Source organism: Etheostoma spectabile, unplaced genomic scaffold (assembly GCF_008692095.1).
Source record: "Etheostoma spectabile isolate EspeVRDwgs_2016 unplaced genomic scaffold, UIUC_Espe_1.0 scaffold00005045, whole genome shotgun sequence".
NCBI classification, from domain to species: Eukaryota; Metazoa; Chordata; class Actinopteri; order Perciformes; family Percidae; genus Etheostoma; species Etheostoma spectabile.
Window position 1 is genome coordinate 44,150 of NW_022603220.1, and position 16,390 is coordinate 60,539.

Consider the following 16,390-nt stretch of genomic DNA (forward strand, 5'->3'; position numbering starts at 1 on the left):
GATGAGCACTGTATACTCTGACTGCAGCAACACAAGCTCATATTTCAGTGATACCTAATTTTTATGATGATTACGAGACTGAATGCAATTTATCTGTTTAATGGGTAGCATGGGGATTGGGTAGACATGATGATGGGATGCAAACAGAGGTAATTTCTGCAACAACAAGGTGCTGCTGGGATTTGAACCCAGGATCTCCAGTTTACCAGACAGGCACTTTAACCAGCTAAGCCACAGCACCTCCTTTAGCAGGGGTAATGTTAATTCTCAATTTCTCTTTTACCTTGAATAGGCTAAACATACAGTATACTGACTGGCAGTATTGGGAGTAACGTGTTACAAAAGTAACGCAAATAAAGTAATGTATTCCTTTTTGCTTTAACACAGTAATATAACGTATTACCAATTACATTTCATTAATATTATACTTGTTTAAACAACAAGAAACACAAACATTAAACTAGAGCCAGGGAAGCTCAGTCCACCAGGTGGACCAGTCACCATTTGAACCAGACTGGGGTGGACGCTTCAGGGCCCAGCACGAATCATGGAGCAACAGCTACGGCCGCAACAGGGCCTTCTGACGTCCCCTGTTCCTTCCAACATGGAGCTCTTCCAGATTGTTGAGAAGCTCTAGCAGCTGGATGTGCTGCAATACAAAAAGGAGCTGGTGACCAGGTCAAGATGCCTCCTGGGGGCCTCCCTAGGGAGGTAGTCCAGGCACGTCCAGCTTGGAGTCGGTCTCGGGGAAGACCCAGGACTAGGTGGAGGGATTGCATCTCCAACCTGGCATGGGAACGCCTCGAGATCCCCCAGTCTCTCGGAAAAGGGAAGTTTGGGGTCCCCTGCTGGAACTGCTTGACAAAGATGGATGGTTGGCTGGAACCCTGTTCACTAGCTCATTGTATTCTTGCATGACAGGCAAACCTTTAGGAGGCACTGTAGCTTAGTGTTTAAAGCACCTGTCTTGTAACCACAAGCTCCTGGGTCCAAATCCCAGCAGTGTCTCATTTTCAGTTAATGTTTATATTATCTGCACTACAAAGAGTGTATATATTGGTTGTTTATTTTTGCTATAGTGCTTAACAAGCATTATTTAATTTTGCCCAGTTGTGGCCTGTTGAGGGGCAATAAATATCAAAAGGGAAATGGATTGGACCCATTTTTTAATGCTTTAAACCTTGTTTTGTTGGGGCTGAATGTGGCCCTGGTGTACACCAGGACCATGTGACATCACTGGGTGGGGCTTCAGGTGCATGTGATGCTGACTGAAGTCAGAGGTGAAATAAACATGAACTTTAACGGCCAAGGCACTTTGGGCGCTGACTGCCTAATTTTAACATCTTCGATGCTGCTGTAATAAAAATTAATACATTTATTATTTGATATTAGTTGACTATATTGGGATATGCAACTGAAGGAAGATTCACCGGGTCATCATGGATGAGGGAGAGGGAGCAAACTCGCAAGGATCTGCACCACGCTGAATCCATGATTCAGAACGCCGCACAGCGTCCTGCTATGCCATGAACGCCGCACAGCGTCCTGCTATGCCATGAACGCCGCACCTGACCGAGGTTTCTGCCTAAAAGGAAGTTTTTCCTCGCCACTGTCGCACCGTTGCTTGCTCTGGAGGAAACTACTAGAACTGTTGGGTCCTTGTAAATTCTGGAATGTGGTCTATCTGTATAGTGTCTTGAGATAACTCTTGTTATGAATTGATACTATAAATAAAATTGAATTGAACCAACAATAAACTGTAATTTCGTTAAGTATCATCCTCCATGACTCCTTCCTGACTAAATTCTTACTTGTTCTGTAGTTGGTAATCGCTGTGAGCAGGGTTTGAACCTGCGCAGGGAGACCCCATTGGATTTCGAGTCCAACGCCTTAACCACTCGGCCATCACAGCTGTATGATAGGTTCTGTTTTTACAGTGGAGAACGCCTGAGGCCTGACAGACTCCATTACAGTTGGTAACATCAATCAGACAAAGATAGAGCCTATCTCACAAGTACCTTGGGCAGTTCTGAATGACTTATGGGGATTTCCAAGCACTTCAGTTCCAAAGGATCATTCGAATCTTGAGGGTATTTTAGGTGTAATGTGGGTAGTTATTCCACCCCCTTTAGATGATCTGATTCATTTCCAAACCAGTCCAGATTAACGATTAACAAGTTATTGAATTACATGTCAATGAGAAACATACATGTGTACAGACAAGGCTAGCAGCAACATCGCCACGTCAGAAACGTTTCTGGTGTGCAAAGACCAAGAAAATGCCACGCAACAGAAATGCCATGCTCACACCACACAGGCAGTGTGCAGGAGGCCTTACCCCTGACTTCCACCAACTGCGGATCCACTCCGCTTCGTGTCTGTTCCGTGATCCGCAGTCCGTCAACACCCACCAGGTCCGGATTTGTTGCAGGCCATGACGGACCACTGAAGTCACAAGGACCCACGGGATCTCGCAAATTCATGTATGATCACGCGATATAACAGGATGTAGTTTCTATAAACAGAAACACAAAACCTGATGAATGAACTAGCTTAAACTTGCATTTCTCTGAATTTCATGTGTTTTCATGTATCATCTTAAGTCTATGTTGATGTAGTGTTTCTGTGTAAATGTAAAATGTCTTTTTCATTTGCTACCAGGGCTTAATGAGTAACATGGGGATTGGGTAGACATGATGATGGGATGCAAACAGAGGTAATGACTGCAACAACAAGGTGCTGCAGGGATTTGAACCCTGGATCGCCTGTTTACTAGACAGGCACTTTAACCAGCTAAGCCACAACACCCCCTTGAGTACTACTCACAAACAAAACAACAAACTTACTCTCATTCAGAAGCAGTAGAAGAGCGGTGCAAATATTTCATCAGAGTGATGGCTTGTGGTAAGAAATTGGTCCTGACTCTGTTGGTTTTGGCGTAAAGTGCTCTGTAGCGCCTACCAGAGGGGAGAAGCTGGAATAGGTTGTGTCCGGAGTGAGATGGGTGAGAGGGTGAGAGGCCATCCGTCATCACCTGCACACTTGATGAGTGTCATCGGTAGAACTCTAAACCAATGATTCCCAAAATGGCTGACCTAACAGCGTGCAGCCCACCTGCACCTATTAAAGCCAGCATTCCACTCCCCTGGTATAGACTATTTTCAGCCACATATAATGCTATAAGACAACATAACATGTCACTTTTGTGCTCTGGAAAATCAGGCAAATGATAACTTTGTTACACCTGTTAAGAATGACAAATCATATGCATACAATACACTTCATTGAGTATGAACCAGGCACTGCTGGGATTTGGACCCAGGATCTCCTGTTTACAAGAGAGGTACTTTAACCACTAAGCTACAGCGCCATCTACAGACAATCCTGTCTTGCAAGAATACAATGAGCTAATGAACAGGGTTGCTTCCATCCATCCACCTTCGTCCAGCAGCTCCAGTAGGGGACCCCTACAAACTCCGGCAAATGAAAACAGCTGGACGTGTCCTTGAGCGACGCCTCAGGACTCACTGTTCATAGGCAGACCTACCGAGAACCACAGAAGTCCTATGCAAGGACCTTGAGAGATGAGAGACCCTTTCCCCACAGCCCTGGTAAAATAACAATGCTAATAAAATAAAAAGAAGACCATGGAATATAAGTGTAACTGCTTAACTGTGTAACTAATTAAACAGGATGCACCGTCTTTGTCCCCATCCCTTTCTGGCAGCCATATTTGATAAGAATGGCCAAGCAACCAAAGGAGCGAATGTGAAGTAGGTTAGGGAATGTACTGTTGAAAGTCTGTGTGCAAATGTGTGCTGATGACTGTATAACCCTTGCAAGCGACTAATCTTATACCCCCCCCCCCCAAGCTACACCACCACAACAAACAAAACACCAAAACAACAAACAAAACAAAAAACAATATCCCCAATATCTAACCTAAGCCTCCAGTGGAGACTGCGACCCAAATGCAGCACCTTGGATCGCTCAGCCATCCTGACTGAATATTCCAACGTGTAGTAGGATCTCTCACAGAAATAATAATATGGTAAGTCAACTATGTCATGATATAGTAGGTTCTCAGTCATCCAGGTCATAGTTATCAAAGGAAGGTTTCCCTATTGTCAGCCCAAATATATGGGTTTATGGGGACAGAAGAAAGTCACCAGTGTGGAAATGTGCTTGACAATGGCGATACATTGCATGGGATGTGAAGGCATCTTACCGAGTCTGTACCCTAATGTGCAATGCAGGCTAAATCCTGTGGTGGGAATCAAGATCCACCAATGTTTCTGTCCAAAATGTCCACCTGTGTCCAGACATGTGACTACTAGATGGGAAATAGACTGACAATTGGGTCAACATTGTGAAAATATCTTCAATATGTTCTACTAAGTCTAAATTTGGAGCTCCTTCAAGTTTACATGAAGTACAGGTCACAGCTCAACATGCCACCACCAACATACTGTCTTCAGTCAAACAGCAATTTTACCCGTTAGCCTAGATGTGTACAGGTTGATTTTTTTAATTTCACCAGTACTCTGGCTTAAAACCAGGTTCCACCGAGACTTGAACTCAGATCACTGGATTCAAAGTCCAGAGTGCTTACCATTACACCATGGAACCACTGTTCTGAAATGCAACATTGGTTTGCCAGGCAGCTTCTTCCATATAATTAACACTTATGCTATTGAAGGCACACAACAATTACTGGCTAACTTAAGTCATTTAGTAAGCTAAGCGTTCGCACAGGATGTGGAACAAGGCAAGTCAAGAATAGGTTTTAAAGGACTTGCCACAAAAAATGAATACAGCAGTAGATAGGTATACTGTGTACACATGGTGTTTACATGGGTTCATAATGCAGATGCTCACAAAAGGTGCGGCTGTACTTGCAATTCAGTATCTTTTGATTTGTATCCAAGCCCCCAGTGGAGACTGCGACCTGAAAGCAGAGCCTTGGAACGCTCAGCCATCCTATCTTGATCTTGTTCATGCTTATCTTCTTTAATAGTTTTTTTAATAAATTAATTCATAAAAAATGTTACTAACATGTGATTATTTTTAATGTTATATTAATAAATAATGTTACAATTAAATGTGCTGTATTTATATAGCACTTTTCCAGTCTTAACAACTGCTTAAACCGCTTTTACATCTACAGGAAACATTCACACACATTCATACACTGTGGGATTGAAACACCAACCTTCCGATTGGCAGGCAACCACTCTACCACTGAGCCACAGCTAAATAAGCAATAAAACCGTTGAGGAATTTCAGAATCATCAGTGATAGAGTGCACTTCACAGTCTCAATGCCCAGATGTATTACAAGATTTGAAGTGGACATTATATAGCACAGTGATGGTGGTATAGTGGTGAGCATAGCTGCCTTCCAAGCAGTTGATCTGAGTTCGATTCCCAGCCATCGCAATAGCATTCTGTTAGTGATGTTACTTGCTTTTTTTTTTAACAAGAAGTCAACAGAAAGGTTACTTGCCCAACCTGGTTGGATAAAACATTAGATCTCTTTGGGCTGCACGATTACGGCCAAAATGATTGATCAATATGGAAATCACGATAAATTATCACAATTATTTGTTGATTTTCTACTCTACATCTTTTAGCTTTGGAACCCCCCTTTCCCCACAGTTTTCAACTGTCAGATATGGGTGGAGGAGTGGGCGCTGTGTCCAAACCTTTCTGTGTAAAAAAAATCACTAAAGAAGTCTCTTGGATGAAAGACAAAACTTCTGCGGAGGACCTTTTACCAAGTCCAGTTGCCCTTGGCCTAGTTGTACACTTTTGGGGTATTAGCATGGATCAGGAACCAAAATGGACACATCTGGACTCAATGTGGGCATTGTACGGCAATATTTGACACGTTTAGACCATGAAGACAGTTATCAGTATATTTCCCATCTGGCAGGTATATTTGTGGACTCAGTTGGACATTTTGAAGATAATTGCACAATGTTGACCCAACTGTCAGTCTATTTCCCATCTGGCAGGGGCATTTCTGGATTCAGGTGGACATTGTGGACAGTAACATTGGTGGATCTTGATTCCCACCATAGGATTTGGCCTGTATTGCACATTACCTATACATCACGTGCAATGTATTGCCATTGTCAAGCACATGGCCACCCTGGTGACTTTCTTCCATGTCTCCATATATTTGGACTGACAGTTGAGAAACCTTCCCTTGTTTACTATGAAATGGATGACTGAGAACCTACTATAACATGACATGTTTAATTTACTTTATTATAATTTTTGAGACACGTCTTACTGAACACATGTTGGATCAGTCAGGATGGCCGAGCGGTCCAAGGCGCTGCGTTCAGGTCGCAGTCTCCACTGGAGGCGTGGGTTCAAATCCCCCTTCTGACATCTAGTGTTTTCATCTGGAACTAATGTCTAAGACATAATATTGGGAATAAAGAACTTAGAAATTCTTTTTATTTGAGAGGACATGAATGTGCGCGAGAAACTCAATGGCAAGTAAAGTGTTTTGTTAACATCTTTATTGTCAACACATGTAAAGTTACCATGTGTTTGTACACAGTAGACATATCTACTGCTGTATTCACTGTCTGTGGCAAGTCCTTCAAAACCTGTCCTTGACTTGCTTCTTCCCACATCCTCTGAACGCTTGGCTAACTAAATGACTTACAGTATGTGAGTGTCAAATAATGGTATTGTTGGATTCTGGTCCAAATTTTGATATTTTAGTGCAATGCAAAGGTGCATAACAGATTGCTTTCTACTTACCTGGAGCGATGCAAAGCAGGGGGGGCCAACTAGTCAAGGAACAGCAAGAGACTTGGTATTTAAGAATACAAACTGTGTCAACAGTGCAACAGTGCCTTCTCAAGTCCACTGTTCCTTCCAACATGGAGCTCTTCCAGATTGTTGAGAATCTCTAGCAGCTGGATGTGCTGCTACAAATGAGAAAGTGGTAACCAGGTCAAGACAAGACCAGGAGGCAGTAAGTCTGCTTGAAGAGAAGACTACGCGTGTGGAGGTGGACAGAATACTCCGCTATGCTGTAACAGTTTCCCTAACTCACCCGGCAAGGAAAAAGTACAACGCATATAAATTAAGGTAATGGGTGGATCTCTGATATCTATCGGCTATAATCTAGTCCTGCCTACTTTATTTAAACAACCCCAGAATACCCTCAACCCCACAAACACCCTAATTGCCTCTAATTTAGCTCAATAAACATGCTAATAAAATAAAAAGAAGACCATGGAATATAAGTGTAACTGCTTAACTGTGTAACTAATTAAACAGGATGCACCATCTTCGTCCCCATCCCTTTCTGGCAGCCATATTTGATAAGAATGGCCAAGCAACCAAAGGAGTGGGTAAGGGAATGTACTGTTGAAAGTCGGTGTGCAAATGTGTGCTGATGATTGTGTAACCCTTGCAAGCGACTTATAACTTTAAACTATGTGACAGATGTGTAATCTGTCATGTCCTGCCTTCTGAAGCTCTAGCCAGGAGCCATTCCTCTTCTAAAACAATATGAGTCATTCCAGTAAGTGAAAAGGAAACTCACATCTACAAAGATAAATTTGATACTTGTGACTCCCTGATGGTCTAGTGGCTAGGATTCGGCGCTCTTACCGCCGTGGCCTGGGTTCAATTCCCGGTCAGGGAATGGTCAGGACTTGACATATTCAGATGTAAAATTTGAAGGACTAAGTTTGTGGACTTGCTTTTTGTTCGTTTAGATTTGTTAGATTCTTCCTCATTAGTTTAACACTAGAACCCCAACACTTTTAAAGAGTACCATTTCCTTTAAATCAGACCCCCGACAGCGGATGTATCCTTTTGTCATCATTGATGAGTCATAAACACTTCATCTGCCTCTATTTCAATAACAATTCTTTTCATTTTTTCAAACATTAATTTGTAATGAAAAATTACATTTTACCAATAATGTTTATATTAATTATTCATAATAAGATCTCCAATGCCTCTCAGAGTATATGACTTCTGTATCTGTCCTCAGTGTCTTCTCCTTGTAGGAGACAACTGAATTTGTTGTGACTTTGCATTTTCCCACCAAGGTCAAAATGGCCTAAAGTCTGACAGAAACAGTTTTGTGTTTATCATAGCAGGTCCCAGGTTGAGACCATAGCCTATCCAAGAGACAAGATGTTCTTTTTCAGCTAAGATAGAATGACCGGTCAAGACACTTGGACACGAGGGGCAGATTCAGAAATATGTAAGAGCTCCAACAGTCTGCCTAAGGTCCACTAACTGTTATGTTTAAGATTAACCTGTTTTCCTAACAAGTGTTGGTTTTCCTCTGGGGACACTGGATATAAAGAAGTGTATTACTGATTGTTTTCACACAGAACTGTTGTCACTCTGTAACTTTGTGCATTGTGAGAGCTGTTCTTGTCATCTGATGGCTTTTCTCAAGAAAACAATTAAACCTTTTCACTGAATACCTTAAACCTTTATTTCAGTTTGTAGCATGTCTTTTCTTTGTTTCAACACGGTCTCTTCAACACAAATTCCTCCCTCGCTGAACAGAAACTTCCACATCAAACTTGGCTTGTCGGCAGGATTTCAAGGAGGGATCAGATCGGGACTTGCTGGTGACTGATGACAGCTAGCATCCAGGGATCTGATGATCACCTGCCTCTAAACCTCGCCAAACATCTTTGAGAGAGAGAGGGTCAGAAACCACTGAGGGCTCGGCTGATTCCACTCTGAAATCCAAACGACAAGGAAGCAATTTCAAAATTTGGTTGGATAAATTATTTAAATTGGACATTGAGATGGTTTGTGAGACAAATATTGACTGTGATTCAACTGAGGGATTCGGGGAAAGATATCTTTTGTTTTGTAAAACTTTGGGTTGTGTACAAAACAGGAGAAAGGAGGAGATCGTTTTTTCCAATTCTTCTGGTGACACTTGGCACTATTTAACAACTTCTGTGTGTAGTTCTCTATTCTTTCAGGACTTAACTCTATCTACCTCACCTCTTCTTTTATTTCTTGTTCTGTCTTGGCAAGAAGTATTATGCTTTTGGGTCGTCTGTCCTTCTCTTCATCAGAATCAGAAATACTTTATTGATCTGTGAAGGGAAACTCTGGAAAAGAGTTCTCCTTCGTGCCGGATTTGAACCAGCGACCTAAGGATTTCAGATTTTTGATTCTACAGTCCTCCGCTCTACCAACTGATTTATCGAAGGGCAACACTGCATATGAACACACTTCCCATTGTTGTTGATGTAATAACACAGGACCCCCTGGAGGTGCTTTCAGTGATAGAGCGCACTTTCAGTCTCAATGCCCAGATGTATTACAAGATTTGAAGTGAACACTGTATTGCCCAGTGATGATGGTATAGTGGTGAGCATAGCTGCCTTCCAAGCAGTTGACCTGGGTTAGATTCCCAGCCATCGCAGTAGCTTTCTTTGAGTGATGTTACTTGCTTTTTTTTTTTTTACAAGAAGACAGCAGAAAGGTTATTTGCCCAACCGGATTTGATAAAACATTAGATCTCTTTGGGCAGCACGATTATGGCCAAAGTGATAATCACGATTAGTTTGATCAATATGGACGATTATCACAATTATTTGTTGATTTTCTACTTCAAAGTGCTGAAAAGGAAGGTTTTACCATCGTTGAAACCTCAGGTTAACAAGGAACAATCTCAGCAAGGTGCCGGATGATTCTAGTTACTTCACCAAGTTCAGCCCGTTGATACAGCTGTGACATCACATTGGTTGGCTTCCAGCAATGTGATATATGCAAATGGAAGTGGTGGGATTAGAACCCACGCCTCCAGAGAGACTGGAGCCTTAATCCGGCGCCTTAGACCACTCGGTCACACTACCTGCAAACAATGCAGGTAGTGTAATGGTATTGGAAAAAAAACCTTTGCAAGGAAAAAGCCAATACTTATTAAAAACTGCCAATACTTTATTAAAAAATTTTATCACACATTTTTCTCTGGTATTGTTGATTTTAGAACATTCTAACCAGCATTAAGTGAGTAGGTTTAGGTCTGTGTGAATATTGGCTGAGCATTTACCTGGGCTGAACTTGTGAACATCTTCTTTTGCATATTCACTGTAAAGAGCCATTACTCCTCCAACTGCCAACTATTGTTCCAGAGACAATAGGATATACAGTTTTAGATAGCAAGGTAACTGTCCAAGACCAAAGACTACACGGAAATACCTCAAGTGATCAAAACAGTTTGTTCAAATTCGCAGCACAGATATAAAACCACTCTTTAAAATGTGATCATGTACCATTCAAAAACAAAGTACAATCATGAAACACATTCTACTTAGATACTGCAGCCATCCTGGTCACAGCCACGAGGGGATCTGCATGTGCTTTCTTACCAGCAAGTTTCTGGAGGTCCAAATGGCATCTTTGATGGTGACCAGGGTGAGACACTGATTTGCAAAGTGTATAGCTGTAAATCTGCTTCCTAAAAAAATAACAGATCCGGCACTCCTCTCCCCATTTTCTCTTTTGGCTTCTTCATCACTTTTTTTTGCCTTACCTCTATTAGAAAGTACAGTTCTGCAATGTACATATTAATGTTTGCGGTCAGTGGTATGCAGGTCACTTGATTTAATACAAGCAAATACATAAGGCCCCACCCAACAGTTTTGTGATACGTGGCATGCAACTGTATGTCAATGATCAAGCTTGTTGCTGTGACCAAGAAACCACCAAAAAAATGACTGATACATAATCAGTTCCAAAATTTTTACTTGGATGCCAAATATTTTAATTCAAAGTCAGAATCCAATTGACATGTAAGAACAAGACTATGCACGTCCAGCTTCTATCATCAGTCAGCCATTGCACCCACACTGCTGCTGTATGTGGACTGTGGCTTCTGCGTCAGTGAGGGGTCCAGCAAGCTGCAGACAAGGTTTGGGGAGTGGTCAGACCAAAGGAGGCCACCATCAGCCTCATTGAGCGGCTGCTGCAGGAGCTAGGAGTGGCAAACGGGAGGGACCTCATGGGGTTGCCACTGCTGGACCAGGTGCGCATGGAGCACATCTGGCGTGTGCAGCAACACGTCAAGTGCAGGACCTGCCTGGCTGGTGGCAGCTTCCTGCTTGTTTCTTTGGGCTAACTATATTCGCTTTAGACCAGCTTGTAGCAGCTATTAAATCAGCTATTTATTTGAGAAGTGGGAGAACTTGCAAAATAGCAGGGTGTTCAAATACTTATTTTCCTCACTGTATAAGGAAAAATTTCTTTTTAACAGGCAGAAACCTCAGACTAAAACTGGCTCATGGTGGCAGTCATCTGACCCAACCAGTTGGGGGAGAGGGTGAGAGAGAGAGAGAGAGAGAGAGAGAGAGAGAGAGAGAGAGAGAGAGAGAGAGAGAGAGAGAGAGAGAGAGAATGGAATGAAAAGATGACCAGTGGTAATTATGGCAGCAGTAAAGGTAATAGAACTATTACTAATAATAGTAGCAGTAATAGTGCAGGGCATCCAGCAGGACCATGGCGGCAGCTGCATCCACAACTCAGGTGCCACCACAATCCAAGGAAGTCTGGTTACCTTCACAGTCTGAGAAAGTATCCAAATCTCATCTACTGTATGAAAGGGAGTTAAAAAAAAGAAAACAGTGTAATCTTCTATAAAGGCCCAGCTGAATTTATGTTAATTACAATAGATGTCAACACTAAGCGCAGAAACGTGGTCCACACAAGGATCCTGCATTGCTCAAAGTGTCTACGTACGTGTAATTATGTGGACCATGTTTCTGCCCTAGTTCAATATTGCTCAACTACACAAACTCCATACCAGACATTTATACAGTGAAATCCTAACAGAAGTTATCTCAGGACAGTTTACATATAGTGAAGATCTAGACTACACTGTGTAAATGACAGAAACCCAACAATTCCCAAAAGAGCATGCATTTGTTGTTACATGTATCAGGAAAAATGTCTTTTTAACAGGCAGAAATCTCAGACTAAAACTGGCTCATGGAGGGCAGTCATCTGACACAAGCAGTTGGGGGAGAGGGTGAGAGAGAGAGAGAGAGAGAGAGAGAGAGAGAGAGAATGGAATGAAAAGATGACCGGTGGTAATTATGGCAGCAGTAAAGGTAATAGAACTATTGATAATAATAGTAGCAGTAATAGTGCAGGGCGTCCAGCAGGACCACGGCAGCAGCTGCATCCACTACTCAGGTGCCTCCACAATCCAAAGAAAGTCTGAGAGGGGAGAAAGCACAAGGGCTTCTGGAAAGAAGCAACATTAGTTACATGCATGCTTTTTTCAAGTATCAACAACAATCATAAATATGATAGCCTAAACACATTCTCGCAGGGGGCACCCAGATTTGAACTGGGGACCTCTTGATCTGCAGTCAAATGCTCTACCACTGAGCTATACCCCCACATACTCTATGTTGAATATGCTTATGGTGCAGCAAAACAATGGCTGGGCCTCCACCATGTGGTTACCTTCACAGTCTGAGATAGTATCCAAATCTCATCTACTGTATGAAAGGGAGTTACAGTTTTTTACAAGTGATATGACAGTTGTTTTAATACTTTTAACAAATTTCCAAAATTATTAACACATTTAGCACTGCATCCGCATGTGTAAGCTATACTATTACAGTTTTTTACAATTGCTATGACAGATTTTTTGATACATTTAACAAGTTTCCTAAACTCTTAACACACCAACACACACAAAACACACAACTGGCAAAACAGTTAATTTCATGCTCAAAATCACACATTGTAAACTAAACTCCAAAACTAATTTTCAAAATACAATAATACACTAACAATACACACTATGTCTAACAAAACACTGGGAACATGTTTCAAAATCAAATAATTATTCCAAACACTAACACATGTTCTCTTCCAACAGGAACATTTAGTCAATCATAACACAATGACAAAAAAAACCCCACTATCATCAGCTAACTTCATTATTTTAGATGTGACAGGTATGCCCTTGTACAATAGACTGTATATTATATTGATCATAGATTGTGTTTTGAACATGCATTTTCAATTCAATTCAATTCAATTTTATTTATAGTATCAATTCATAACAAGAGTTATCTCGAGACACTTTACAGATAGAGTAGGTCTAGACCACACTCCAAAATTTACAAGGACCCAACAGTTCTAGTAGTTTCCTCCAGAGCAAGCAACAGGGCCACAGTGGAGAGGAAAAACTTCCTTTTAGGCAGAAACCTGGGACAGACCCAGGCTCTTGGTAGGCGGTGACTGACAGGCCGGTTGGGGTTAATGAAGAGTGGAAATAACAAAAAGTAGAAAAAATAGTAGTTTGTAGCAGTTCTTTGTAGTAGTTCATGGCATAGCAGGGCACTGTGCGCATTACAAGGCACAGGAGGAAAATTATTTTTAAAATCTCATAAAGTCGTTACTACTAGAGCTCTGGGAATACTTGGCTCAGTAGAGCTGTGACCATCCGTCAGCCAGGCTACAGTGCTGAAAGAAACCTCACTTCACTTCGTTCACCATTGCATTGTTTCCTGAACCGGAGCTACAGTACAGCTACTTCTACAGTCTATGGTTAAGGTCACATTTATATTAAGATTATGTAAAGATCTATATCACAAAGGTTCCGTAGTGTAGTAGTTATCAAGTCTGCTTTACACGCAGAAGGTCCTGGGTTCAATCCCCAGTGGAACCAAATTTAAGGTTTAAAGTAAGAACTATGTCCTGTTACCATCTTGCAGGCGTCCCTGGAAAGTCTTAAAAAAGGGAGTGAACGACACTTGACAATCAAAAAAACCTGCTCCAAAGACATATCGTCTATCTGAAAAACTTCTTCAGTGCTTTTGCATTGGTTTCACGTCTCAGAACCGGACTCCATCCATTTTATTTACAGTGTGGTTCCAGTTATGTTCAAGGTAACAGTAGTACAGAGGTTCCATAGTGTAATAGTTATCATGTCTGCTTTACACGCAGAAGGTCCTGGGTTCAATCCCAGTGGAACCAGTCTTGTGCTTTAAAGTAAGAACTATGTACTTGGTACCACCTGGCAATTGTCATTTGAAAAGTCTTTAGAAAGAATTGAATGCAAATAATGAAATATAAGCCCATGTCTTTTCAGAACCTCACCTCCAGCCATTATATTAATGTATTGTTACGATTATGTTAAAGATGACAGTATGTCAGAGGTTCCATAGTGTAGTAGTTATCACATCTGCTCACATCTGGTCCTGGGTTCAATCCCCAATGGAATCAGACTTATGGTTTGAAGTGAGAAATATGTCCTTTTACCACCTGACCTGCTTTAAAGGTGCTCTAAAGCCACAGGATCCCAAACATTCCCTCAAAATGTGAATAACAAATTTTCCAGCCCCTGAACTTGAAGAGCAGAGTAGAGTGGCGCAGTGGAAGCGTGCTGGGCCCATAACCCAGAGGTCGATGGATTGAAACCATCCTCTGCTAATTCCTATGCTTTGTATCAGCAGTAAGGCCATTTCCAGTCTGTTGATGCAAGTGTCTGCAGTGAAATGTCTCCAGCTGCTGAAAAGTAAACTTAACGGTGTGTCAAGTTCATTTCATCCATAAAAATGGAAACTATAGTGCTCATACTTGCTGTAACAACCAAATAAACTGGACTGTAATACAATATATATACTACAGTACAAGTACATAAATACAGTAAAAAAAGAGACTGTAAAACATGTACATCTGAAGTGCTTGTGGTCCTGTCTGATAGTCTGAGGTATAAAAGACAGTGCATACTGCTTAGTTTGTGTCACAGGAGGTCTTAGTCTACCACTACGATCTATAACCCTACCAGTCAGATTACCATAGGCGTTAATATCGTATGCTTCCTACCACTGAGCTACATCCCCTGAAGATTTTCAGATTTTTTTGACTTTTTTCTGAGATAGACTTATCTTTATTAATCCTTTTGGGATGACTCTCACGAGGAAATTGAAATATCACTGAATAAAAGAAGAAACCTGGGTAAAACATGTAATGTTAATGTTATATATGGCTTCAAAACCTGTAAATGCAACTGCAGTGGCTGGAAATCAAACCTGGGCAAAATGATTGCACTGCTATGGTACAAAATCATAGTCAAAAAAGTAACAAGTAACACACCTGTTGCCTTTCTGCTAGACAATCACTGCAAATCTTGTAACACAGACTGAAAAGAAATACATTGGTGGAGACTGGTGTCTTCCAGTAACTATGAGGTAACACAATTTTGTTCATAAAGGCACATCTGCAATTTGGTAAACTGTGATGCGTCATTGGTTTGCTACCACTCTTAAAGAATTTCTCTCGTTATCGGCAGGATTCGAACCTGCGCGGAGAGACCCCAATGGATCTCTAGTCCATCGCCTTAACCTAATCCTAACACTAACTTTTCAATTAGTTAGTAGTAGTTACCAGACACGGGCAAAGTGCAAATTGTAGTGTACTGCCTGTGTCTGTGGATCCTTGTGGAGGCAGCTTGATTGATTGATATGTTCCCTTATTGGTACCATAACAGAGATCTAATATTTTATCAAATTGGGTTGGGCAAGTAACCTTTCTGGTTACTTCTTGACAAATAAACTGCAATGGTTGGGAAACAAACCCTGGTCAATTGCGGGGGATGTAGCTATGCTCACCACTATACCATCATCACTGGGCAACACAATGTTGACTGCAAATGTTGCAACACATCTGGGCATTGAGACTGATTTTTGCATTAAGTACCATACATGCAAGGATGCACAACACTGTGCTATACAAATTTGTTCAAATCCGTCTCAGTTGCTGAGTAAAGCTGGACATGGTTAAAGTGCACAGAGTCATCAGACACTTATTAAGTTTATCTTCCACTTTATTGCCTTTGTTACACTTGTTGCATTATTTCATTTCATCCGTCAGAGTAAGATCGTCTAAAGCTCTTTTACAGACTGGACCATAACACCTGATGGAGATGCTGGGGATTGAACCCAGGTCCTCATACATGCAAAGCATGCGCTCTACCACTGAGCTACATCCCCTGAATGTTTCAACAGAAACCCCTACCCGGGAAAAATGTTGAATTAAACTTGTTTGTTTTATTTGGATCCCCATTAGCTTCAGCATGAACTAAAAGCTTTTCTTCCTGGGGTCCTACAATCCTTTCTTTGACAATACTCTTTATGACATTTCATTACACACACACAGACATAAAATAGAAAATACTAACCATAATTAAATCTTAAAGTTAACGCAATTTATACAAGAAATAAAATAAAAGACACTACTCCGAAAAGATAAATCAATTTAAGAACTAAGATAACAAAAGCCCTATAACAAACTAATTTTAAATTACATATTTAATTCCTTTGAAATAAATATGTTTTAAGTGATTTTTTAAACCA

At 41.2% G+C, this 16,390-nt stretch overlaps 10 non-coding genes across 10 annotated transcripts; 3 read left to right on the forward strand and 7 right to left on the reverse strand.

Moving 5' to 3' along the window:
• Positions 1 to 167: 167 nt before the first annotated feature.
• On the reverse strand, positions 168 to 241 carry trnat-ggu (transfer RNA threonine (anticodon GGU)). Its single transcript has one exon. It is a non-coding gene; the product is annotated as a tRNA-Thr (tRNA).
• A 1,589-nt stretch (positions 242 to 1,830) lies between these two features.
• trnas-cga (transfer RNA serine (anticodon CGA)) lies at positions 1,831 to 1,912 on the reverse strand. The gene has a single exon. It is a non-coding gene; the product is annotated as a tRNA-Ser (tRNA).
• Positions 1,913 to 2,734: 822 nt separating this feature from the next.
• Positions 2,735 to 2,808, reverse strand: trnat-agu (transfer RNA threonine (anticodon AGU)). Its single transcript has one exon. It is a non-coding gene; the product is annotated as a tRNA-Thr (tRNA).
• Positions 2,809 to 3,297: 489 nt separating this feature from the next.
• Positions 3,298 to 3,370, reverse strand: trnat-ugu (transfer RNA threonine (anticodon UGU)). Its single transcript has one exon. It is a non-coding gene; the product is annotated as a tRNA-Thr (tRNA).
• Positions 3,371 to 4,557: 1,187 nt separating this feature from the next.
• Positions 4,558 to 4,629, reverse strand: trnaq-uug (transfer RNA glutamine (anticodon UUG)). The gene has a single exon. It is a non-coding gene; the product is annotated as a tRNA-Gln (tRNA).
• A 1,686-nt stretch (positions 4,630 to 6,315) lies between these two features.
• On the forward strand, positions 6,316 to 6,398 carry trnal-cag (transfer RNA leucine (anticodon CAG)). Its single transcript has one exon. It is a non-coding gene; the product is annotated as a tRNA-Leu (tRNA).
• A 5,948-nt stretch (positions 6,399 to 12,346) lies between these two features.
• Positions 12,347 to 12,418, reverse strand: trnac-gca (transfer RNA cysteine (anticodon GCA)). Its single transcript has one exon. It is a non-coding gene; the product is annotated as a tRNA-Cys (tRNA).
• A 1,210-nt stretch (positions 12,419 to 13,628) lies between these two features.
• Positions 13,629 to 13,701, forward strand: trnav-uac (transfer RNA valine (anticodon UAC)). Its single transcript has one exon. It is a non-coding gene; the product is annotated as a tRNA-Val (tRNA).
• Positions 13,702 to 13,937: 236 nt separating this feature from the next.
• trnav-uac (transfer RNA valine (anticodon UAC)) lies at positions 13,938 to 14,009 on the forward strand. Its single transcript has one exon. It is a non-coding gene; the product is annotated as a tRNA-Val (tRNA).
• A 1,946-nt stretch (positions 14,010 to 15,955) lies between these two features.
• trnaa-ugc (transfer RNA alanine (anticodon UGC)) lies at positions 15,956 to 16,027 on the reverse strand. The gene has a single exon. It is a non-coding gene; the product is annotated as a tRNA-Ala (tRNA).
• Positions 16,028 to 16,390: the final 363 nt, after the last annotated feature.